This window comes from Xenopus tropicalis, chromosome 7 (genome assembly GCF_000004195.4).
Source record: "Xenopus tropicalis strain Nigerian chromosome 7, UCB_Xtro_10.0, whole genome shotgun sequence".
NCBI lineage: Eukaryota > Metazoa > Chordata > Amphibia > Anura > Pipidae > Xenopus > Xenopus tropicalis.
In genome coordinates, this window is record NC_030683.2 from 1,126,618 (window position 1) to 1,154,041 (window position 27,424).

Sequence of the window (27,424 nt, forward strand, 5' to 3'; positions counted from 1 at the left end):
AAAGATTGTAAAAAGGTTTAATACAAAATTTCCAAAACACACAGTTCTAACAACATTACAATTTGCAGAAATACAATTTAGACAGAGAATCCTTCATTGTGATTGGAAGGGGCCTTAGTAGGATCTGCACGAGAAACCAATGGAAACATCAGTGAGCCGGCAAAGTTCTATAGAACAAGCCCCCACCGTCGCCCCCCACCGTCGCCCCCTACCGTCCCGCAACTGGTCGTTACGGTGTTTAACATTAGGGGAATGGGGGAGAGACTGGCACAGATACCAACCTCACCCAGCGAGCTCCCCCCATAACTGTGCCGCCCCCCGTCTCCGTCCTCTCACTCTCCTTTATGGGGAGTCACCGGCCGAGGCATCTGAAAAACACAGAAGGGAAACATAAATGGAAGATAAAGGGAAGGAATGGGGGGTAATCCCCTCCCCTATGTGCCATAGTATCATGTAAACACATATGAAATCTTTATAAATTAAATTGTGGTTTATAAAAAGCAGTTATTTATATAATCTATAATAAACATTGCAGACAAAGGCAACTAAAAATTACATTTGTACAACCAAGATAAGCACTGAAACCAAAGTATATAAAGAGGTAATAAAAATAAAGAGGGCATAGGGCCCTGTATTCCTATTGTGGGCATAGGGCCCTGTATTCCTATAGTGGGCATATGACCCTGTATTCCTATAGTGGGCATAGGGCCCAGTATTCCTATAGAGGGCATAGGGCCCAGTATTCCTATAGAGGGCATAGGGCCCAGTATTCCTATAGAGGGCATATGGCCCTGTATTCCTATAGAGGGCATAGGGCCCTGTATTCCTATAGAGGGCATAGGGCCCAGTATTCCTATAGAGGGCATAGGGCCCAGTATTCCTATAGAGGGCATAGGGCCCAGTATTCCTATAGAGGGCATAGGGCCCAGTATTCCTATAGAGGGCATAGGGCCCAGTATTCCTATAGAGGGCATAGGGCCCAGTATTCCTATAGAGGGCATAGGGCCCAGTATTCCTATAGAGGGCATAGGGCCCAGTTTTCCTATAGAGGGCATAGGGCCCAGTATTCCTATAGAGGGCATATGGCCCTGTATTCCAATAGAGGGAATAGGGCCCTGTATTCCTATAGAGGGCATAGGGCCCAGTATTCCTATAGAAGGCATAGGGCCCTGTATTCCTATAGTGGGCATATGGCCCAGTATTCCTATAGAGGGCATATGGCCCTGTATTCCTTTTGAATTAAGGGCAGGAATACACATTTATCAGCATGAAGCCAATAATATAAAGAGGGCATATGGCCCTGTATTTCTATAGTGGGCATATGGCCCTGTATTTCTATAGTGGGCATAGGGCCCTGTATTCCTATTGTGGGCATAGGGCCCTGTATTCCTATAGTGGGCATATGGCCCTGTATTCCTTTTGAATTAAGTGCAGGAATACACATTTATTAGCATGAAGCCAATAATATAAAGAGGGCATTTGGCCCTGTATTTCTATAGTGGGCATATGGCCCTGTATTCCAGTAGAGGGCATATGGCCCTGTATTCCTATAGTGGGCATATAGCCCTGTATTCCTTTTGAATTAAGTGCAGGAATACACATTTATCAGCATGAAGCCAATAATATAAAGAGGGCATATGGCCCTGTATTCCTATAGAGGGCATATGGCCCTGTATTCCTATAGTGGGCATTTGGCCCTGTATTTCTATAGTGGGCATATGGCCCTGTATTTCTATAGTGGGCATATGGCCCTGTATTCCTATAGAGGGCATATGGCCCTGTATTTCTATAGTGGGCATATGGCCCTGTATTTCTATAGTGGGCATATGGCCCTGTATTTCTATAGTGGGCATATGGCCCTGTATTTCTATAGTGGGCATATGGCCCTGTATTCCTATAGAGGGCATATGGCCCTGTATTCCTATAGAGGGCATAGGGCCCTGTATTTCTATAGAGGGCATATGGCCCTGTATTCCTATAGAGGGCATATGGCCCTGTATTCCTATAGAGGGCATAGGGCCCTGTATTTCTATAGTGGGCATATGGCCCTGTATTCCTATAATGGGCATAGGGCCCTGTAGTCCTTTGAATTAAGTGCAGGAATACACATTTATCAGCATGAAGCCAATAATATAAAGAGGGCATATGGCCCTGTATTCCTATAGTGGGCATAGGGCCCTGTATTCCTATAGTGGGCATAGGGCCCTGTATTTCTATAGTGGGCATAGGGCCCTGTATTCCTATAGTGGGCATAGGGCCCTGTATTCCTATAGTGGGCATAGGGCCCTGTATTCCTATAGTGGGCATATGGCCCTGTATTCCTTTTGAATTAAGGGCAGGAATACACATTTATCAGCATGAAGCCAATAATATAAAGAGGGCATATGGCCCTGTATTTCTATAGTGGGCATATGGCCCTGTATTCCTATAGTAGGCATATGGCCCTGTATTTCTATAGTGGGCATATGGCCCTGTATTCCTATAGTGGGCATATGGCCCTGTATTCCTATAGTGGGCATATGGCCCTGTATTTCTATAGTGGGCATATGGCCCTGTATTCCTATAGTGGGCATAGGGCCCTGTATTCCTATAGTGGGCATATGGCCCTGTATTCCTATAGTGGGCATATGGCCCTGTATTTCTATAGTGGGCATAGGGCCCTGTATTCCTATAGTGGGCATATGGCCCTGTATTTCTGTAGTGGGCATATAGCCCTTTATCCTATTGAATTAAGTGCAGGAATACACATTTATCAGCATGAAGCCAATAATATAAAGAGGGCATATGGCCCTGTATTTCTATAGAGGTCATATGGCCCTGTATTCCTTTTGAATTAATTGCAGGAATACACATTTATCAGTATAAAGCCAATAATATAAAGAGGGCATATGGCCCTGTATTTCTATAGTGGGCATAGCGCCCTGTATTCCTTTGAATTAAGGTAGGAATACACATTTATCAGCATAAAGCCCACATAATAATATATGTATTCCTATAGTGGGCATATGGCCCTGTATTCCTATAATGGGCATAGGGCCCTGTATTTCTTTAGAATTAAGGGCAGGAATACACATTTATCAGCATGAAGCCAAATAATATAAGAGGGCATATGGCCCTGTATTCCTATAGTGGGCATATGGCCCTGTATTCCTATAGTGGGCATATGGCCCTGTATTCCTTATAATGGGCATAGGGCCCTGTATTTCTTTAGAATTAAGGGCAGGAATACACATTTATCAGCATAAAGCCAATAATATAAAGAGGGCATATGGCCCTGTATTTCTATAGAGGGCATATGGCCCTGTATCCCATTGAATTAAGTGCAGGAATACACATTTATCAGCATGAAGCCAATAATATAAAGTGGGCATAGGGCCCTGTATTCCTATAGAGGGCATAGGGCCCAGTATTCCTATAGTGGGCATAGGGCCCTGTATTCCTATAGTGGGCATAGGGCCCTGTATCCTAATAGTGGGCATAGGGCCCCTGTATTCCTATAGTGGGCATAGGGCCCCTGTATTCCTATAGTGGGGCATAGGGCCCTGTATTCCTATAGAGGGCATAGGGCCCAGTATTCCTATAGAGGGAATAGGGCCCTGTATTCCTATAGTGGGCATAGGGCCCTGTATTCCTATAGTGGGCATATGGCCCTGTATTCCTATATTGGGCATAGGGCCCTGTATTCCTATAGTGGGCATATGACCCTGTATTTCTTTTGAATTAAGGGCAGGAATACACATTTATCAGCATGAAGCCAATAATATAAAGTGGGCATATGGCCCTGTATTCTATAGTGGGCATAGGGCCCTGTATTCCTATAGTGGGCATAGGGCCCTGTATTTCTTTTGAATTAAGGGCAGGAATACACATTTATCAGCATGAAGCCAATAATATAAAGTGGGCATATGGCCCTGTATTCTATAGTGGGCATAGGGCCCTGTATTCCTATAGTGGGCATAGGGCCCTGTATTCCTATAGTGGGCATAGGGCCCTGTATTCCTATAGAGGGCATATGGCCCTGTATTCCTATAGTGGGCATAGGGCCCTGTATTCCTATAGTGGGCATAGGGCCCTGTATTCCTATAGTGGGCATAGGGCCCTGTATTCCTATAGTGGGCATAGGGCCCTGTATTCCTATAGTGGGCATAGGGCCCTGTATTCCTTTGAATTAAGTGCAGGAATACACATTTATCAGCATGAAGCCAAGAATATAAAGGGGGGCATATGGCCCACATATTCCAGTTAAAGACAGGGTAGGAATACACATTTACTGGCACGAGTCCAAGCATATTAAAGGGGGGCAGTATAAAAGGGCATATGGCCCTGTATCCCACTGGAAGGAAAGATGGGAATACACACTGATTCTGCATTAAGCCAAGTACCAAGAGTTATTAATCTTTCATTAGAATTAAAATGGCTGTTTCAAAGCGAGAGCTACAACTTCAGTGAAAGAAGAACTGCAGGCGCCTTGCAGCCCATCAATCCCAGCCGGAGCAGCCCCCCCTCTAGCAGCCAAACTGCCCCCCAACTTGGGCTCTTACTGATAAGTGCCAGCCCCAGGAACTCCCAGGATTCATAGGGGCAGCATTAAAGGGGCATAGGGCCCTGTATTCCTATAGAGGGCATAGGGCCCAGTATTCCTATAGAGGGCATAGGGCCCTGTATTCCTATAGAGGGCATAGGGACCTGTATTCCTATAGAGGGCATAGGGCCCTGTATTCCTATAGAGGGCATATGGCCCTGTATTCCTTTTGAATTAAGTGCAGGAATACACATTTATCAGCATGAAGCCAATAATATAAAGAGGGCATATGGCCCTGTATTTCTATAGTGGGCATATGGCCCTGTATTTCTATAGTGGGCATAGGGCCCTGTATTCCTATTGTGGGCATATGGCCCTGTATTTCTATAGAGGGCATATGGCCCTGTATTCCTTTTGAATTAAGGGCAGGAATACACATTTATTAGCATGAAGCCAATAATATAAAGAGGGCATTTGGCCCTGTATTTCTATAGTGGGTATATGGCCCTGTATTTCTATAGTGGGCATATGGCCCTGTATTCCTATAGTGGGCATATAGCCCTGTATTCCTTTTGAATTAAGTGCAGGAATACACATTTATCAGCATGAAGCCAATAATATAAAGAGGGCATTTGGCCCTGTATTTCTATAGTGGGCATATGGTCCTGTATTCCTATAGAGGGCATATGGCCCTGTATTCCTATAGAGGGCATAGGGCCCTGTATTCCTATAGAGGGCATAGGGCCCTGTATTTCTATAGTGGGCATATGGCCCTGTATTTCTATAGTGGGCATATGGCCCTGTATTCCTATAGAGGGCATATGGCCCTGTATTCCTATAGAGGGCATAGGGCCCTGTATTCCTATAGAGGGCATATGGCCCTGTATTCCTATAGTGGGCATATGGCCCTGTATTCCTATAGTGGGCATATGGCCCTGTATTCCTATAGTGGGCATATGGCCCTGTATTCCTATAGTGGGCATATGGCCCTGTATTCCTATAGAGGGCATATGGCCCTGTATTCCTATAGAGGGCATATGGCCCTGTATTCCTATAGAGGGCATATGGCCCAGTATTCCTTTTGAATTAAGGGCAGGAATTCACATTTATCAGCATGAAGCCAATAATATAAAGAGGGCATATGGCCCTGTATTTCTATAGTGGGCATATGGCCCTGTATTTCTATAGTGGGCATATGGCCCTGTATTTCTATAGTGGGCATATGGCCCTGTATTTCTATAGTGGGCATATGGCCCTGTATTTCTATAGTGGGCATATGGCCCTGTATTTGTATAGTGGGCATATGGCCCTGTATTCCTATAGAGGGCATATGGCCCTGTATTCCTATAGAGGGCATATGGCCCTGTATTCCTATAGAGGGCATAGGGCCCTGTATTTCTATAGTGGGCATATGGCCCTGTATTTCTATAGAGGGCATATGGCCCTGTATTCCTATAGTGGGCATATGGCCCTGTATTTCTATAGTGGGCATATGGCCCTGTATTCCTATAGAGGGCATATGGCCCAGTATTCCTTTGAATTAAGTGCAGGAATACACATTTATCAGCATGAAGCCAATAATATAAAGAGGGCATTTGGCCCTGTATTTCTATAGTGGGCATATGGCCCTGTATTCCTATAGAGGGCATATGGCCCTGTATTCCTATAATGGGCATAGGGCCCTGTAGTCCTTTGAATTAAGTGCAGGAATACACATTTATCAGCATGAAGCCAATAATATAAAGAGGGCATAGGGCCCTGTATTCCTATAGTGGGCATAGGGCCCTGTATTCCTATAGTGGGCATAGGGCCCTGTATTCCTATAGTGGGCATAGGGCCCTGTATTCCTATAGTGGGCATAGGGCCCTGTATTCCTATAGTGGGCATAGGGCCCTGTATTCCTATAGTGGGCATAGGGCCCTGTATTCCTATAGTGGGCATAGGGCCCTGTATTCCTATAGTGGGCATAGGGCCCTGTATTCCTATAGTGGGCATAGGGCCCTGTATTCCTTTGAATTAAGTGCAGGAATACACATCAGCATGAAGCCAAGAATATAAAGGGGGGCATATGGCCCACATATTCCAGTTAAAGACAGGGCAGGAATACACATTTACTGGCACGAGTCCAAGCATATTAAAGGGGGGCAGTATAAAAGGGCATATGGCCCTGTATCCCACTGGAAGGAAAGATGGGAATACACACTGATTCTGCATTAAGCCAAGTACCAAGAGTTATTAACCTTTCATTAGAAATAAAATGGCTGTTTCAAAGTGAGAGCTACAACTTCAGTGAAAGAAGAACTGCAGGCGCCTTGCAGCCCATCAATCCCAGCCGGAGCAGCCCCCCCTCTAGCAGCCAAACTGCCCCCCAACTTGGGCTCTTACTGATAAGTGCCAGCCCCAGGAACTCCCAGGATTCATAGGGGCCGCATTAAAGGGGCATATGGCCCTGTATTCCTATAGAGGGAATAGGGCCCTGTATTCCTATAGAGGGCATAGGGCCCAGTATTCTTATAGAGGGCATAGGGCCCTGTATTCCTATAGAGGGCATAGGGCCCTGTGTTCCTATAGAGGGAATAGGGCCCTGTATTCCTATAGAGGGCATAGGGCCCTGTGTTCCTATAGAGGGAATAGGGCCCTGTATTCCTATAGAGGGCATAGGGCCCAGTATTCCTATAGAGGGCATAGGGCCCTGTATTCCTTTTGAATTAAGGGCAGGAATACACATTTATCAGCATGAAGCCAATAATATAAAGAGGGCATATGGCCCTGTATTTCTATAGTGGGCATATGGCCCTGTATTTCTATAGTGGGCATAGGGCCCTGTATTCCTATTGTGGGCATATGGCCCTGTATTTCTATAGAGGGCATATGGCCCTGTATTCCTTTTGAATGTCATCTGATAAATGTGTATTCCTGCACTTAATTCAAAAGGAATACAGGGCCATATGCCCACTATAGGAATAACAGGGCCATATGCCCACTATAGGAATACAGGGCCCTTGCCCACTATAGGATACAGCCATATGCCCACTATAGAAATACAGGCCTAATGCCCTCTATAGGAATACAGGGCCATCCTCTATAGGAATACAGGGCCTATGCCCACTATAGAAAGGCCATATGCCCACTATAAAATACAGGGCCCTATGCCCACTATAGGAATACAGGGCCCTATGCCCACTATAGGAATACAGGCCCTATGGCCCACTATAGAATACAGGGCCCTTCCCTATAGAAATACGGCCTATGCCCTTATAGAATACAGGCCCTATGCCCACTTATAGGAATACAGGGCCCAATGCCACTCTAGGAATACAGGCCCATATGCCCACTATAGAATACAGGGCCCTATGCCATAAGGAAACAGGCCCATGCCCACTATATGAAACAGGCATCATATCTATTATATTATTGGCTTCATGTGTAAAGTGTATTCCTGCACTTAGTTCAATGGATGATACATGGCCATATGCCCACTATAGGAAACAGGGCCCTATGCCCACTATAGGAATACAGGGCCTATGCCCACTATAGGAATACAGGGCCAGCCCACTATAGGAATACAGGGCCCTAATGCCCACTATAGGAATACAGGCTATGCCCACTATGGATAGCTAGCACTATGACCCACTATAGGAATACAGGGCCTATCATATTCTCACTTGCCCTCTTTATATTATGGCTTTATGTATAAAATTGTTATTCCTGCCCTTAATTTTAAAGAATACAGGGCCATATGCCCATTATAGGATACAGGGCCATATGCCTCGTATAGGAATGCAGGGCCCTATGCCCTCTATAAGGGGTAGAATACAGGGCTTATGCCCATTATAGAATACAATATGCCCTCTATAGGAATACAGGCCTTAGCCTCTATGGATACAGGGCCATATGGCCCTCTTTAATTATAGAGCTTCATGCTGAAATGTATTGCCTTAATTCAAAAGGTACAGCCCTTATGCCTATAGGAAGACATGGGCCAATATACCCTCTATAGGAATACAGGGCCATATGCCCTATAGGATATACAGGGCCAATACCCTCTATAAATACAGGGCCATATGCCCTCTATAGGAATACAGGGCCATATACCCTTATAGAAATACAGGCCAGCCTCTATATTATAGGCTTCATGCTGATAAAATGTGTATTCCTGCCCTTAATTTAAAGGAATACTGGCCTATGCCCACTATACGGAATACAGGGCCCATGCCCTCTATAGGAATACAGGCCCTATCCCTTTAATGCTGCCCTATGAATGCCTGGGATTTCCTGGGCTGCACTTATCAGTAGACCCAAGTTGGGCAGTTGGCTGCTAGAGGGGGGCTGCTCCGGCTGGGATTGATGGCTGCAAGGCGCCTGCAGTTCTCTTTCACTGAAGTGTAGCTCTCGCTTTGAAAAAGCCATTTTATTTCTAATGAATAATATCTTACTTGTAACTGTCTTCATGACGCCATCTTTATCCCCTTATATCTTACCAAGTGCCAGATATGTATACTGCCCCCTTTAATGGATCTGACCAAGCCTAATGTATGGTGTCCTGAGTAGCAAGATACCAACTGGAAGTACGCCTATCCACGTAGGCCACTATACAGGGCCTAGTGCCACATTGGAATAAGGGCTAATCACTATGAATACAGGGCCCTATGCCTCTATAGGAATACAGGCCCTACGCCACTATAGGAATACAGGGCCCTATGCCACTATAGGAAACAGGGCCTATCCCACATAGGAATACAGGCCTATCCACTATAGAATAAGCCATCCAACTATAGGAATACAGGCCCTATGCCCACTATAGATACAGGGCCTATGCCCACTATAGAAACGCCCTAATGACCTCTATAGGAATACAGGGCCTATGCCCACTATAGGAATACAGGGCCCTTAAATGCCCACTATAGGAAACAGGGCCCTTATGCCATTAGAATACAGCCCTATGCCTCAATAGAAAACAGGCCCATGCCCCTATAGGAAACAGGCCCTTAATGCCCACTTATATATTGGCCTTCATGCTGCATAAATGTGTATTCTGCACTTAATTCAATGGGATACAGGGCCATATCCCTCTATAGAAAACAGGCCATATGCCACCTATAGAAATACAGGCCATATGCCTCTTTATATTATTGCGTGTATGCTGATTAAATGTGTATTCCTGCACTTAATTCTAAAGAAATACAGGGCCCTATGCCATTATAGGAATACAGGGCCATAAGCCACTATAGGAATACAGGGCCATATGCCACTATAGGAATACAGATATCTTATTTATGGTGATGTGATAGGATGCCTGCTTAATTTCCTAAGGCAGAAGTTACAACATTTAAAATTAAAGTCATGAAAAAGCCACCAGTTAATATTGAAGCACGAGGGCATTTGGCCCTGTATTTCTATAGTGGGTATATGGCCCTGCCGTTTATAGTGCTATGCCTATCAGTGGGCATATGGCCCTGTATTCCTATAGTAGGCTGTTCTTATAGGGGCATATAGCCCTGTATTCTTTTGAATTAAGGTGCACGGAATACACATTTATCAGCAATGAAGCCAATAATATAAAGAGGGCATTTGGCCCTGTATTTCTATAAGTTGGGCATATGCCTGTCCCTATAGAGATATGGCGTACCTATAGGCATAGGCGTATGCCATAAGATGGGCGCCTGTATTTCATAGTGGATGATGCGGTACTATATGGGCTCCCTGTATTTGCCTATACGAGGGGCATTACTGCCCTGTATTCCTATGACGATGGAGATTAAAGGGCATATGGCCCTGTATTCCTTATAGATGGGCATATAGGCCCTGTATTCCTATAGAGGCATATGGCCCTGGTTTCCTATAGAGGGCATAGGCCCTGTATTCATTAGTGTAGTGTCCTATAGTGGGCATAATGGCCCTGTTATTCCTAAAGAGGCATATGGCCTGTATTCCTATAGAGGGAATATGGCCCTGTTATTCCTATCAGAGGAAGCCATTTGTATAAGGAAGGCCCTGGTATTTCTTATAGTGGGCATATGGCCCTGTATTTCTATAGGGGCATATGGCCCTGTATTCCTATAGGGCATAGGCCCTGTATTTCTATAGTGGGCATATGGCCCTGTATTTCTATTAAGAGGCATATGGCCTGATTCCTTATATGTGGCATATGGCCCTGATATTTCTATAGTGGGCATATGGCCCTGTATTCCTATAGAGGGGCATATGGCCCTGTATTCCTATAGAGGACTATGCCCTGTATTCCTTATAGAGGGAACATAGGGCCAATTTGCATTGGCTTAATTATCTATAGTGGGCATATGGCCCTGATAATTCGTCCAATATGAGTAAGAGGCTATACATTGAGGCACCTGTATATTTAATAGAATTGGGCATATGGGGCCCTGTATTTCTATAGTGGGATCATGGCTGTATTCCTATAAGCTATGGCGCCCTGTATTTCCAATATAGAGGGTCATATGGCCTATTCTTGAGCAGAATATGCAACTTTGAATTCCTATAGAGGCATAAGCGGCCCGTATCTATTGAATCAGGCCCATTCTATAGCATCATAGGCGTACTATAAGAGGGGCATATGGGCCCTGTATTCTCCTATAGAGGGCATATGGCCTAGTATTCCTATAGAGAATAAGGGCCCTCTCATATCAAGCATGAGCATTATAAGGGGCATATTGCCCTGTATTCTCATAGTGAGCTGGATATGAGCGCCTTGTATTCCTATAGGGGCATAAGTGGCCCCTGGTCATTTCTCATCATGCGGCATAATGGGCCCTGCTATTTCTATAACGGCGACCATATGGCCCATGTTATTTACCTCGTATAGTGGGCATATGGCCCTTATTCCAGTATAGAGGGCATATGGCCCTGGTATCTCCCTATAGAGGGCATATGGCCCTGTATTCCTATAGAGGGCATTAGGGCCCGTATGGTAGGCCTGTATTATGTGCTATGGCCTTATGTATGCGGGCATATGGCCCTGTATTTCATTTATAGAAGGCATATGAGCCCGATTGCATTCTATAGTGGGCATATGGAGCCCTGTTCATGCTTTCTACACATAGATGAGACAGAGTCGTTATGCCCGACTCCAATACGTAGCCTCTCCTAGATAAGGGCATATGGCATATCTCCTTAATTTTAAGTACGGCACCTGATCACAAACTTCTATAGCTGGCCAATATCAGTAGGGCGCCTAGGAGCCTCTGTCATTCCATATACAAGGGTCATTATGGCCGTTCCTATGAATTACAGGGCCAATCCACTTGATCAGGCAGCAAATGCCTTTAATTAAATGATGCATAATGGGGTTCCTCTGACTATTCTTAGGCAGACGCATTGGGCCCCATTTCTATAGGGCATAGCGATCTAAGGCATATGGCCGTTCTATAGTGGCATGCCCTTTTGTAGTGGCATATGCCCTCTGTATTGAGCATTGGCTTCATTGCTGATAGATGATCACGTACCCTTAATCAATAATCAGAGGGGCATATGTTGCTAGATTACATAGTGCATAGGGCCCTGACTTATCCTATAGAACATAGCTGTATTCCATAGTGCATAATCCTAGATTCTGATATGCCCGTTTCTATATTAGGCATAGCCTTCCTAGTGGGCAGTAATGGCTGTATTCTATAGTGGGCATATAATGGCCCTGATCTAGAGAGTATGCAGAAATTACATTACCTTATGATTAAGATTGCAGAGAGGAAGAATAACACATTTATGAGACCATGAAGCCAATATATCTATAAGAACAGAGGGCGTATATGGACCCTGTAGTATTACAATTATAAGGGCATTGGCCCCTGTATTCCTTTGAATTAAGTGCAGGAATACACATTTAATCAGCATGAAGCCAATAATATAAAGAGGGCATTTGGCCCGTTATTTCTATAGTGGGCATATGGCCCTGTATTCCTATTAGGGGCATATGGCCCTGTATTCCTATAATGGGCATATGGCCCTAGTATCCTTTGAATTAAGTGCAGGAATACACATTTATCAGCATGAAGCCAATAATATAAGAAGGGCATATGGCCCTGTATTTCTATAGTGGGCATATGGCCCTGTATTCCTATAGAGGGGAATATGGCCCTGTTATTCATAATGGGCATAGGCCTGTAGTCCTTTGAATTAAGTGCAGGAATACACATTTATCAGCCATGAAGCCAATAATATAAAGAGGGCATAGGGCCCTGTATTCCTATAGTGGGCATAGGGCCCTGTATTCCTATAGTGGGCATAGGGCCCTGTATTCCTATGGCATAGGGCCCTTATTCCATAGTGGCATAGGGCCCTGTATTCCTATAGTGGGCATAGGCCCTGTATTCTATAGTGGGCATAGGCCCTGTATTTCCTATAAGTGGGCATAGGGCCTGTTATTCCTATAGTGGGCATAGGGCCCTGTATTCCTATAGTGGGCATAGGGCCCTGTTATTTCCTATAGTGGGCTAGGGCCCTGTATTCCTATAGTGGGCATAGGGCCCTGCTGTATCCTATAGTGGCATAGGGCCCTGTATTCCTTTGAATTAAATGCAGGAATACACATCAGCATGAAGCCAAGAATATAAGGGGGCATATGGCCCACATTTCCAGTTAAAAGACAGGGCGGGAATACACATTTACTGGCACGAGTCCAAGCATATTAAAGGGGGGCAGTATAAAAAGGGCATATGGCCTGTATCCCATGGAAGGAAAGATGGAATACACACTGATTCTGCATTAAGCCAAGTACCAAGAGTTATTATTAACCTTTCATTAGAATTAAAATGGCTGTTTCAAAGCGAGGAGCTACAACTTCAGTGAAAGAAGAACTGCAGGCGGCCTTGCAGCCCATCAATCCAGCCGGAGCAGCCCCCTCTAGCAGCCAAACTGCCCCCCAACTTGGGCTCTTACTGATAAGTGCCAGCCCAGAACTCCCAGGATTCATAGGGGCGCATTAAAGGGGCATATGGCCTGTATTCCTATAAGGCATAGGGCCTGTATCCCTAGAGGCATAGGGCCCTGTATCCTATAGAGGGCATAGGGCCCTGTGTTCTATAGAGGGCATAGGGCCCTGTATTCCTATAGAGGGCATAGGGCCCTGTGTTCCTATTAGAGGGCATAGGCCCTGATTCCTATAGAGGCATAGGGCCCAGTATTCCTATAAGAGGGCATAGGGCCCTGTATTCCATATAGAGGGCATAGGGCCCTGTATTCCTATAGTGGGCATAGGGCCCTGTATTCTATGTGCTATCCGTATTCTAGTGGGCTATGGCCCTGATTATTCTATAGTGGGGCATATGGCCTGTATTTCTCTATAGTGGGCATATGCCTGCCCTTATGAGTAGTTTTCCTAGAGAGGGCAATTAAATGGGGCCCTGCTAACCTTATGCCCATTACGGCCTTTACCATTGAATTAAGCGGCAGGAATTTACACATTTATAGCATGAAGCCAATAATATAAGGAGGGCAATAGACCGGCCCTGTGTTCTATCAGAGGGCATTATGGCCCTGTATTATGTCCAGTAGGAGGAGCATAGTGGCCAGATACTAATCTGAATTTAAGTGCAGGAATACAGCGATTTATTCAGGCATGAAGCCAATAATTATAAAGAGGGGCATAGGCCTGTATGAGCTCTCTACTAGTGGGCATATGGCCCGTGTATTTCTATCAGAGCGTAAGCATTCGCCCTGTATTCAGTAGCAGGGCATTAGGGCCCTGTATTCCTTTGAATTTAAGGTGCAGAACACATTTTAATCAGCATGAAGTCCAACTAATCTAAAAGAAGCATGATAGGCCCCTGTATTACCCTATATAGTGGCGTAGGCCCTGTATTCCTTTAGGGTCCAGTTGAGGCTCACTAGGGCCAACTGATATTTCCTATAGTGAGGCATATGGCCTGTATTCTCTAATAGTAGGCATTACTGCCCTTGTATTCCTATAGTGGCATAGAGGCCCTGTATTCTATGTGGCATAGGGCCCTGGTATTCCTATAGTGGGCATAGGGCCCTGATATCTCTATAGTGGATATGGCCCGTATATCCTATAGTGGGCATATGGCCCTGTATCCTATAGGAGGCGCAATAGGGCCCTGTTATCCTTTGAATGTAAGTGCATTGGAAATACACATTTATCAGCATTGAAGCCAATAATATAAAGAGGGCAATGGCCCTGTATTCCTATAGTGGCATAGGGCCCTGTATTCCTATAGTGGGCATAGGGCCCTGTATTCCTATAGTGGGCATAGGCCCTGTTAATTCCTATAGTGGGCATATGGCCCTGTATTCCTATAGTGGGCATATGGCCCTGTATTTCTATAGAGGTCATAGGGCCCTTGTATTCTTTGAATTAAGTGCAGGAATACACATTTATCAGCATGAATCCAATAATATAAAGAGGATAAGGCCCTGATATTTCCTATAGTGGGCATAGGGCCTGTTTCCGTATAGGGCATATTGGCCCTGTATTTCTATAGTGGGCATATGGCCCTGTTATTTCTATAGTGGGCATATGGCCCTTATTCCTATAGAGGGCATATGGCCTGTATTCCTTTTTGAATTAAGGGCAGAAATACACATTTATCACGCATTGAAGCAAAAAGAATATAAAGGAGGGGCATATTGGCACCTAGTGTATTCCTATAGAGCGGGGATAGGTCCCTGACGTACTCTATAGTGACATATAAGGCCGATAATAATCACTTCTGAATAAAGTGCAGAATACACTATTTATACAGCATGAAGACTCAAGAACTATCAATAAGAGCGGCATTTGGACCCTGTATTCACTATAAGAATGGGATATGGCCCTGTTATTCGCTCATTAGCTGGGCAGATTAATGGCACCTGACTATATTCTTTGAATTGAACGATGTGCAAAGATAGGTAGGTACTTTATCAGCTTTTCCTGTCTTATAACTCAGCAGGATGAATATAAGCCAAATGGGTGAGCACTAATTATGAGCCACCGCAGTTGGCTAATGATCTCCTCTGGGCTTATCCTTCCATAGGTACTGGTGCATAAATGTGCTACTCTCGTCATGCTACCTCTATTCAATTAAAGTGCAGAGAATACACATTTCATCAGACATTGAAGCCAAGAGACTATTACATATAGTAGGCTCCATTATATAGGCCCCTATAGGTATTATCTATAGTAGGTATACTAGCGCCTCTTCTGTATTCCTGGCTTTCGAACTATAGGGCGGCACCGGACATATCACAGGTGTGTATCAGCATGAAGCCAATAATATAAAAGATGGAGGCATGGCCGCTCCGTATTCTATTAAGTGTGGGCATAGGGCTCCTGCTAGAGTCCCTACATAGCTCTGGGACCATATGCTCTATACTGGATATATTCTCCATGGGAGGCCCTTTAGGTCATAGTGGCCCCGCTAATTCCTTTTGTAAATATAAGGGCAGGAAATACAGGCGATTACTCATCAGGCATGAAGCCGGAATCACATATAAAGAGGTCAGTACTCGGCACTTATTAGCCTGGTAAATTTCCTATAAGTCCAGGCATAGCCGCTGGTATCTCCCCTATGCTCACTAGTGGGCCATATAGTGAAGCTCCTGAACAAGTATTTTATCTATGCCAGTCGTGGCATAAGGTGCCGACTTATAAGGTGCCCATGTAATTCCACGGGCCAAGTGGGCTATATGCGCCCTCTCGTATTTCTTATATAGGAGTGGGACATATGGCCCTGTATCCTATAAGGGCATATGGCCCTTGTATATCTTCGGGGGCTATATTGCCGTGCATGTATCCGGGTCCCCTATGAGTATTCACTCATAGGGTGGGCATCCCACTGCGCCCTGCTATTCTCTTGCCCTAACTAGTGGGCATATTGGCCCTGTTTTCTATAGTGGGCATATGGCCCTGTATTCCTATAGTGGCGCATATTGGCCCTGTATTTCTATAGAGGGCATAGGGCCCTGTATTCCTTTGAAATTTAAGTGCAGGAATACAATTTTTCAGCCATCGAAGCCAATAAATAAAGAGGGCATATGCGCCCTGTATACTATAGTGGGCATAGGGCCCTGTATCCTATAGTGGGCATATAATACTCCATTATTGGCCTTTCATATTCCGCTGGAATAAGGGTGACATGATGGCGCCTGATTTCCTCGCCTCTCTTAATAATTCCGTGGTGCATATAAGAAGAGTAGCACGCGCTGTAGTCTTCCTAGTGGGCACTATGCGCCCTGTCAACTTATACGTATGTAGGGCGAGATAATGAGCTGAGGGCCACCTCTCTGATATTCCTATGCCCTACTAGGGGCATTTTATGGCCACTGGGTTAATATTCTATAACGTGAGGGCATATGCCCTGGTATCCTAGTTGAGGAGGCCCCAATAGGCCCTATGCCCCTATTCCTTATTAGGAGAATACAGACTTGAGAGTGCAGAATACGAGCCATTTATACAGCATGATAGGCACACAATATAAAATAATAGGGATATGCCTCCTGGTAATTTCCATATTAGCTGGTTATTTCCTCCCTTAATTCTTGAAAGAGGCAAATTAACGGCCAAGATTGCCAACTATATGATTACCAGTAATTAGAACATGCATAATGGCCGTCTGGCATATGGCCCTGTATCCTATAGGGCATATGTGGCCCTGTATTCCTTTGAATTAAGGCAGGAGATACACATTATCAGCAGAAGCCAAGAAGATAGAAGTGAGGGCATGGCCCTGTATGCCTATAGAGGGAATAGGGCCCTGTTATCGCTAAGGGGATGGCCCGATCACTAATGTGGGCATACATATGGCCCCTGGTATTTCCTTTTGACAAGTCTCCCTAGAACATTCTGCTAAGGGTAGGTAAATACCACATTTTATTTCTAAGTTGCAGTAGCAAGTTTCCAATAATTGCTTATAAAGGAGTAAGGCATAATGGCCCTGTATTTGTCTAGTATATCGTAGCCATTCATGGCCCTGTATTCTCTATTTTAAATGTGCGAGACAATAGTAGGCCTCTGTAACTAATCGCGGCTATATATTAGGTTCCGGGCATCATCGTCCTCTAATTCCTATAGTATGTGCATATGGCCCTGTGTAGTTCCCTTATTAGTTGGGCATATGGGCCCCCTCGTAATTCCTATTAAAGTGTTGTGAGGTCTCCTTTGATGGCCAACCTTAGAATACTTTCCTCCCTAAAAATGTTGAATTGGTAAAGGAGCAGGAAACACATTTATCAGCGCATGAAGCACAAGAATATAAGAATGAGGGCATTTGCGGCCCTTTTGATTGATATTCCTATAGTGGGCCTTTCATAAAGAGCCACTTTACTAGGCTCATTACCTTTATTGAACTTAAGGGCCTAGGACAATTCACATTTATCAGCAGAAGTCCATAAATTATTGGGCCTAATGCTGATAATATAAAAAAGAGTGTGTGCATTCTTTGCATGGCCCTGCATGCTTAATTCAATTATACTATAAAGGATGAGGTACATTATGGCCCTAGTGGGCTATATGTTCCCCTCTACTGGTAAATAGACCTCCAATGCACTATGGGCCCGTGTTAATTCCTTAGTGTCCTGCATATGGCCCTGTATTTCTATAGTCGCAGCGCGCATATGGCCTGATTAGTGCACTTTCTAGCTCATCTCTCTATGATCCACTATACGGGGGGAATACAGGATAGTGGCACTTATACCGCCGGTTATGCATAGCGGGCCCCTCGTTAATACGACAAATAGTACGCCTTATGCCCCTAAGAAAATTACAGTAGTGGGCGAGCCATTAGCACTCGGTCTCCTCTTATTATCACTAATTGAGGCCTATTAAAGTTTGCGACGTTGAATACTTTAAAATTTTATCGAGCATGCCATCTCTCGGCCCATAGCCCCTTGCCATATAAATTATAAACGATTAGGAAAGAAAAGCAAATATGTGACCACCTGGCATTGGTGCCCTCACTCCTATATAGGAACTATACTGAGTATTTCGTGCCATAAAGGTCATATAGGCTCCTATGACCTCAATACTCCATATAGTATGAATAACAGTAAAATTAGCAGGTAATATACATATTCGATGTTTCTATTTCAGGTGTGAATAAAAGGACTCCACTAATGTAAGATTAAAGAGAGTGCTACTCTATAAGCCTGTTATTATCCTTTTCGAAATAGTAAACTACAGGGCATATTGCCCTCGTTAGTGATTATGGGAGGACCATTACTACTAATATCTTTTATTCAGCATGTTAAAGCCAAATAATAAAATATTAAAGTATATGTCCATTATTAGGGGCACTGATATAGGCGCCCTGATAAATTCCTATAGTGGGCATATGGCCCTGTATTTCTTTAGAATTAAGGGCAGGAATACACATTTATCAGCATAAAGCCAATAATATAAAGAGGGCATATGGCCCTGTATTTCTATAGAGGGCATAGGGCCCTGTATTTCTATAGAGGGCATAAGGCCCTGTATTCCTATAGTGGGCATATTGCCCTGTATTCCAGTAGAGGGCATATAGCCCTATATTCCTTTGAATTAAGTGCAGGAATACACATTTATCAGCATGAAGCCAATAATATAAAGAGGGCATATGGCCCTGTATTTCTATAGAGGTCATATGGCCCTGTATTCCTTTTGAATTAATTGCAGGAATACACATTTATCAGTATAAAGCCAATAATATAAAGAGGGCATATAGCCCTGTATTCCTTTGAATTAAGGTAGGAATACACATTTATCAGCATAAAGCCAATATAATATATGTATTCCTATAGAGGGCATATGGCCCTGTATTCCTATAGTGGGCATATGGCCCTGTATTTCTTTAGAATTAAGGGCAGGAATACACATTTATCAGCATAAAGCCAATAATATAAAGAGGGCATATGGCCCTGTATTCCTATAGTGGGCATATGGCCCTGTATTCCTATAGTGGGCATATGGCCCTGTATTCCTATAATGGGCATAGGGCCCTGTATTTCTTTAGAATTAAGGGCAGGAATACACATTTATCAGCATGAAGCCAATAATATAAAGTGGGCATAGGGCCCTGTATTCCTATAGAGGGCATAGGGCCCAGTATTCCTATAGAGGGAATAGGGCCCTGTATTCCTATAGTGGGCATAGGGCCCTGTATTCCTATAGTGGGCATAGGGCCCTGTATTCCTATAGTGGGCATATGGCCCTGTATTCCTATAGTGGGCATAGGGCCCTGTATTCCTATAGTGGGCATATGGCCCTGTATTCCTATAGTGGGCATAGGGCCCTGTATTCCTATAGTGGGCATAGGGCCCTGTATTCCTTTTGAATTAAGTGCAGGAATACACATTTACAAGCATGAAGCCAAGAATATAAAGGGGGGCATATGGCCCACATATTCCAGTTAAAGACAGGGCAGGAATACACATTTACTGGCACGAGTCCAAGCATATTAAAGGGGGGCAGTATAAAAGGGCATATGGCCCTGTATCCCACTGGAAGGAAAGATGGGAATACACACTGATTCTGCATTAAGCCAAGTACCAAGAGTTATTAACCTTTCATTAGAAATAAAATGGCTGTTTCAAAGCGAGAGCTACAACTTCAGTGAAAGAAGAACTGCAGGCGCCTTGCAGCCCATCAATCCCAGCCGGAGCAGCCCCCCCTCTAGCAGCCAAACTGCCCCCCAACTTGGGCTCTTACTGATAAGTGCCAGCCCCAGGAACTCCCAGGATTCATAGGGGCCGCATTAAAGGGGCATATGGCCCTGTATTCCTATAGAGGGCATAGGGCCCTGTATTCCTATAGAGGGCATAGGGCCCTGTATTCCTATAGAGGGCATAGGGCCCTGTGTTCCTATAGAGGGCATAGGGCCCTGTATTCCTATAGAGGGCATAGGGCCCTGTGTTCCTATAGAGGGCATAGGGCCCTGTATTCCTATAGAGGGCATAGGGCCCAGTATTCCTATAGAGGGCATAGGGCCCTGTATTCCTATAGAGGGCATAGGGCCCTGTATTCCTATAGAGGGCATAGGGCCCTGTATTCCTATAGTGGGCATAGGGCCCTGTATTTCTATAGTGGGCATATGGCCCTGTATTTCTATAGTGGGCATATGGCCCTGTATTTCTATAGTGGGCATATGGCCCTGTATTTCTATAGTGGGCATATGGCCCTGTATCCCATTGAATTAAGGGCAGGAATACACATTTATTAGCATGAAGCCAATAATATAAAGAGGGCATAGGGCCCTGTGTTTCTATAGAGGGCATATGGCCCTGTATTCCAGTAGAGGGCATAGGGCCCTGTAGTCCTTTGAATTAAGTGCAGGAATACACATTTATCAGCATGAAGCCAATAATATAAAGAGGGCATAGGGCCCTGTATTTCTATAGTGGGCATATGGCCCTGTATTTCTATAGAGGGCATATGGCCCTGTATTCCAGTAGAGGGCATAGGGCCCTGTATTCCTTTGAATTAAGTGCAGGAATACACATTTATCAGCATGAAGCCAATAATATAAAGAGGGCATATGGCCCTGTATTCCTATAGTGGGCATAGGGCCCTGTATTCCTATAGTGGGCATATGGCCCTGTATTTCTATAGTGGGCATATGGCCCTGTATTCCTATAGAGGGCATAGGGCCCTGTATTCCTTTTGAATTAAGGGCAGGAATACACATTTATCAGCATGAAGCCAATAATATAAAGAGGGCATATGGCCCTGTATTTCTATAGTGGGCATATGGCCCTGTATTCCTTTTGAATTAAGGGCAGGAATACACATTTATTAGCATGAAGCCAATAATATAAAGAGGGCATTTGGCCCTATATTTCTATAGTGGGTATATGGCCCTGTATTTCTATAGTGGGCATATGGCCCTGTATTCCAGTAGAGGGCATATGGCCCTGTATTCCTATAGTGGGCATATAGCCCTGTATTCCTTTTGAATTAAGTGCAGGAATACACATTTATCAGCATGAAGCCAATAATATAAAGAGGGCATTTGGCCCTGTATTTCTATAGTGGGTATATGGCCCTGTATTTCTATAGTGGGCATATGGCCCTGTATTCCTATAGTTGGCATATGGCCCTGTATTCCTTTTGAATTAAGTGCAGGAATACACATTTATTAGCATGAAGCCAATAATATAAAGAGGGCATATGGCCCTGTATTTCTATAGTGGGCATATGGCCCTGTATTTCTATAGTGGGCATATGGCCCTGTATTTCTATAGTGGGCATATGGCCCTGTATTTCTATAGTGGGCATATGGCCCTGTATTCCTATAGTGGGCATATGGCCCTGTATTCCTATAGAGGGCATATGGCCCTGTATTCCAGTAGAGGGCATAGGGCCCTGTATTCCTTTGAATTAAGTGCAGGAATACACATTTATCAGCATGAAGCCAATAATATAAAGTGGGCATTTGGCCCTGTATTCCTATAGAGGGCATATGGCCCTGTATTCCTATAGTGGGCATATGGCCCTGTATTCCTATAGTGGGCATAGGGCCCTGTATTCCTTTTGAATTAAGATAGGAATACACATTTATCAGCATGAAGCCAATAATATAAAGAGGGCATATGACCCTGTATTCCTATAGTGGGCAAATGGCCCTGTATTCCTATAGTGGGCATAGGGCCCTGTATTTCTATAGTGGGCATATGGCCCTGTATTACTTTTGAATTAAGGTAGGAATACACATTTATCAGCATGAAGCCAATAATATAAAGAGGGCATATGGCCCTGTATTCCTATAGAGGGCATATGGCCCTGTATTCCTTTAAAATTAAGTGCAGGAATACACATTTATCAGCATGAAGCCAATAATATAAAGAGGGCATTTGGCCCTGTATTCCTATAGAGGGCATATGGCCCTGTATTCCTATAGTGGGCATATGACCCTGTATTCCTATAGTGGGCATATGGCCCTGTATTCCTATAGTGGGCATAGGGCCCTGTATTTCTATAGTGGGCATATGGCCCTGTATTCCTATAGTGGGCATATGGCCCTGTATTCCTATAGTGGGCATATGGCCCTGTATTTCTATAGTGGGCATATGGCCCTGTATTCCTATAGAGGGCATATGGCCCTGTATTCCTATAGTGGGCATATGGCCCTGTATTTCTATAGTGGGCATATGGCCCTGTATTTCTATAGTGGGCATATGGCCCTGTATTCCTTTTGAATTAAGGGTAGGAATACACATTTATCAGCATGAAGCCAATAATATAAAGAGGGCATATGGCCCTGTATTCCTTTGAATTAAGGTAGGAATACACATTTATCAGCATGAAGCCAATAATATAAAGAGGGCATATGGCCCTGTATTCCTATAGTGGGCAAATGGCCCTGTATTCCTATAGTGGGCATATGGCCCTGTATTCCTATAATGGGCATAGGGCCCTGTATTTCTTTAGAATTAAGGGCAGGAATACACATTTATCAGCATAAAGCCAATAATATAAAGAGGGCATATGGCCCTGTATTCCTATAGTGGGCATATGGCCCTGTATTCCTATAGTGGGCATATGGCCCTGTATTCCTATAATGGGCATAGGGCCCTGTATTTCTTTAGAATTAAGTGCAGGAATACACATTTATCAGCATACAGCCAATAATATAAAGAGGGCATATGGCCCTGTATTTCTATAGTGGGCATATGGCCCTGTATTTCTATAGAGGGCATATGGCCCTGTATCCCATTGAATTAAGTGCAGGAATACACATTTATCAGCATGAAGCCAATAATATAAAGTGGGCATAGGGCCCTGTATTCCTATAGAGGGCATAGGGCCCTGTATTCCTATAGTGGGCATAGGGCCCTGTATTCCTATAGTGGGCATAGGGCCCTGTATTCCTATAGTGGGCATAGGGCCCTGTATTCCTATAGTGGGCATAGGGCCCTGTATTCCTATAGAGGGCATAGGGCCCTGTATTTCTATAGTGGGCATAGGGCCCTGTATTCCTATAGTGGGCATAGGGCCCTGTATTCCTATAGTGGGCATAGGGCCCTGTATTCCTATAGTGGGCATAGGGCCCTGTATTCCTATAGTGGGCATAGGGCCCTGTATTCCTATAGTGGGCATAGGGCCCTGTATTCCTATAGTGGGCATAGGGCCCTGTATTCCTATAGAGGGCATAGGGCCCTGTATTCCTATAGTGGGCATAGGGCCCTGTATTCCTATAGTGGGCATAGGGCCCTGTATTCCTATAGTGGGCATAGGGCCCTGTATTCCTTTTGAATTATGTGCAGGAATACACATTTACCAGCATGAAGACAATAATATAAAGGGGGGCATATGGCTCACATATTCCAGTTAAAGACAGGGCAGGAATACACATTTACTGGCACGAGTCCAAGCATATTAAAGGGGGGCAGTATAAAAGGGCATATGGCCCTGTATCCCACTGGAAGGAAAGATGGGAATACACACTGATTCTGCATTAAGCCAAGTACCAAGAGTTATTAACCTTTCATTAGAAATAAAATGGCTTTTTCAAAGCGAGAGCTACAACTTCAGTGAAAGAAGAACTGCAGGCGCCTTGCAGCCCATCAATCCCAGCCGGAGCAGCCCCCCCTCTAGCAGCCAAACTGCCCCCCAACTTGGGCTCTTACTGATAAGTGCCAGCCCCAGGAACTCCCAGGATTCATAGGGGCAGCATTAAAGGGGCATAGGGCCCTGTATTCCTATAGAGGGCATATGGCCCAGTATTCCTTTTAAATTAAGGGCAGGAATACACATTTATCAGCATGAAGCCTATAATATAAAGAGGGCATATGGCCCTGTATTTCTATAGAGGGTATATGGCCCTGTATTCCTATAGAGGGCATATGGCCCTGTATTTCTATAGAGGGTATATGGCCCTGTATATCTATAGAGGGCATATGGCCCTGTATTCCTATAGAGGGTATATGGCCCTGTATTCCTATAGTGGGCATAGGGCCCTGTATTCCTTTTGAATTAAGGGCAGAAATACACATTTATCAGCATGAAGCCTATAATATAAAGAGGGCATATGGCCCTGTATTCCTATAGAGGGCATAAGGCCCTGTATTCCTATAGAGGGCATATGGCCCTGTATTCCTATAATGGGCATAAGGCCCTGTATTCCTATAGAGGGCATAGGGCCCTGCATTCCTATAGAGGGCATATGGCCCTGTATTCCTATAATGGGCATATGGCCCTGTATTTCTTTAAAATTAAGGGCAGGAATACACATTTATCAGCATAAAGCCAATAATATAAAGAGGGCATAGGGCCCTGTATTCCTATAGTGGGCATAGGGCCCTGTATTCCTATAGTGGGCATAGGGCCCTGTATTCCTATAGTGGGCATAGGGCCCTGTATTCCTATAGTGGGCATAGGGCCCTGTATTCCTATAGTGGGCATATGGCCCTGTATTCCTATAGTGGGCATAGGGCCCTGTATTCCTATAGTGGGCATAGGGCCCTGTATTCCTATAGTGGGCATATGGCCCTGTATCCCATTGAACTAAGTGCAGGAATACACATTTATCAGCATGAAGCCAATAATATAAAGAGGGCATATGGCCCTGTATTCCTATAGTGGGCATAGGGCCCTGTATTCCTATAGTGGGCATAGGGCCCTGTATTCCTATAGAGGGCATAGGGCCCTGTATTCCTATAGTGGGCATAGGGCCCTGTATTCCTATAGTGGGCATAGGGCCCTGTATTCCTATAGAGGGCATAGGGCCCTGTATTTCTATAGTGGGCATAGGGCCCTGTATTCCTATAGTGGGCATAGGGCCCTGTATTCCTATAGTGGGCATAGGGCCCTGTATTTCTATAGTGGGCATAGGGCCCTGTATTTCTATAGTGGGCATATGGCCCTGTATTCCTATAGTGGGCATAGGGCCCTGTATTCCTATAGAGGGCATAGGGCCCTGTATTCCTATAGAGGGCATATGGCCCTGTATTTCTATAGTGGGCATATGGCCCTGTATTCCTATAGTGGGCATAGGGCCCTGTATTCCTATAGTGGGCATATGGCCCTGTATTCCTATAGTGGGCATATGGCCCTGTATTCCTTTTGAATTAAGTGCAGGAATACACATTTATCAGCATGAAGCCAATAATATAAAGAGGACATATGGCCCACATGTGCCTAGGACAGTATGATGAAATTGTTTATACCTTTACATGCCAATATTTCAGTCATAAGGACAATATTTAAAGTGATACAGACGGGACTGCACAACAAGTTCCCAGTGTGCCCTGGGAGCCAGGGGTTCTAAAGAGGACACAACCATTCAGAAGTTCCATAGGGGGGTTCCCTTCACTGGAATTGGCACAGCGGGTCATCAAAGCCAGAGCCACAACTTCAAGAGAGCTGCCCTGCAGGGCCCTTACAGAGCAACTCCCACCGATGGAGCAGCCCCCACCTCTAGCAGCTGTACTGCTCGCAACATGGATTCTCTTTCAGAGAAGTGTCCCCCCCAGGCCCCCTGGCTCCCAGGGCACACTGGCACCCCCTTGTACCCCCACATGTACCCCTGCCTGTAGCACACTGGCACCCCCATGTACCCCCGCCTGTAGCACACTGGCACCCCCTTGTACCCCCACACTGGCACCCTCATGTACCCCCGCCTGTAGCACACTGGCACCCCATGTACCCCCGCCTGTAGCACACTGGCACCCCCATGTACCCCCGCCTGTAGCACACTGGCACCCCCTTGTACCCCCACACTGGCACTCCCATGTACCCCCCCGCCTGTAGCACTTTAATCAGTGCAAAGACTGCATTAGCCAGGCATGAACTAAACCAGCTGAACTATATAAAGACCATATGATACATTTATATTTATATATACATTTTATAGTAGGAGGCAGTTTATATATAAACCTCACCTGTTTCAGTGAACAGAGAATCTCAGATCCTTTGCTCTTTATTTCTCTTTGTATCCATGTATTTCTGGGCCTTTCACCAAAAGGAAACCTTAAGGGGAAAATAATAAAATGTTATACTCAGCCCACAGTAAGAATATTTCTTTTAATTCCTGCTGAGTAACTTCACTAGGCAGAAACCGGATTCAAACCCAACAATGATTGTGTATCAGTCTGACATGCTCAGTGTGAGGCTCAATGAACCCCCCTGCCCTGAGTTACTGATACAAACTGAGGCCTACTCACTGCCTGAAGCCTGTGCTAGAGTTGTTTGCACATGGCATTCATTGTATCAGAGAGCCCTGTAATTCACATGGGCTGTGTATGAAATACCTGTACAAACAGATCTGTATTTGAATCAAACATAATATAAAAAGAACATAAAAGAAACAATTTCAAGCTCTGGGTTCTTACCAGTTGCTCTGAGAGAAGCCATTTTATAAAGGCCGGCCTGCCCCTCTGAGCGGGTATTTATAGGGGAGATACCGGCCACTTGGGGGCAGCAGAGAGCACTGAGGAGACAAACAAAAGGTTAAAGGAGAAGTCCACCCAAATAATGAAATAAATAGATATCAAGTACAGGTACTGTTTTATTATTACAGAGAAAAGGGAATCATTTAACCATGAAATAAACCCAATAGGGCTGTTCTGCCCCAATAAGGGGTAATTATATCTTAGTTGGGATCAAGTACAGGTACTGTTTTATTATTACAGAGAAAAGGGAATCATTTAACCATTAAATAAACCCAATAGGGCTGTTCTGCCCCAATAAGGGGTAATTATATCTTAGTTGGGATCAAGTACAGGTACTGTTTTATTATTACAGAGAAAAGGGAATCATTTAACCATGAAATAAACCCAATAGGGCTGTTCTGCCCCAATAAGGGGTAATTATATCTTAGTTGGGATCAAGTACAGGTACTGTTTTATTATTACAGAGAAAAGGGAATCATTTAACCATTAAATAAACCCAATAGGGCTGTTCTGCCCCAATAAGGGGTAATTATATCTTAGTTGGGATCAAGTACAGGTACTGTTTTATTATTACAGAGAAAAGGG

General features: G+C 44.6%; 1 long non-coding RNA gene across 3 annotated transcripts; it reads right to left on the reverse strand.

Annotated features, from left to right (window-relative positions):
• LOC100495497 lies at positions 1-26,888 on the reverse strand. Of its 3 annotated transcripts, none has more exons than XR_001170169.2 (4): positions 26,780-26,888; positions 26,330-26,417; positions 282-368; positions 1-124 (listed from the first exon to the last, which is right to left on the reverse strand). It is a non-coding gene; the product is annotated as an uncharacterized LOC100495497 (long non-coding RNA). The 3 variants fall into 3 exon arrangements; XR_001923520.2 differs by lacking the exon at positions 26,780-26,888 and adding an exon at positions 26,699-26,722; XR_001923519.2 differs by lacking the exon at positions 26,780-26,888 and adding an exon at positions 26,612-26,635.
• Between the last annotated feature and the right edge of the window lie 536 nt (positions 26,889-27,424).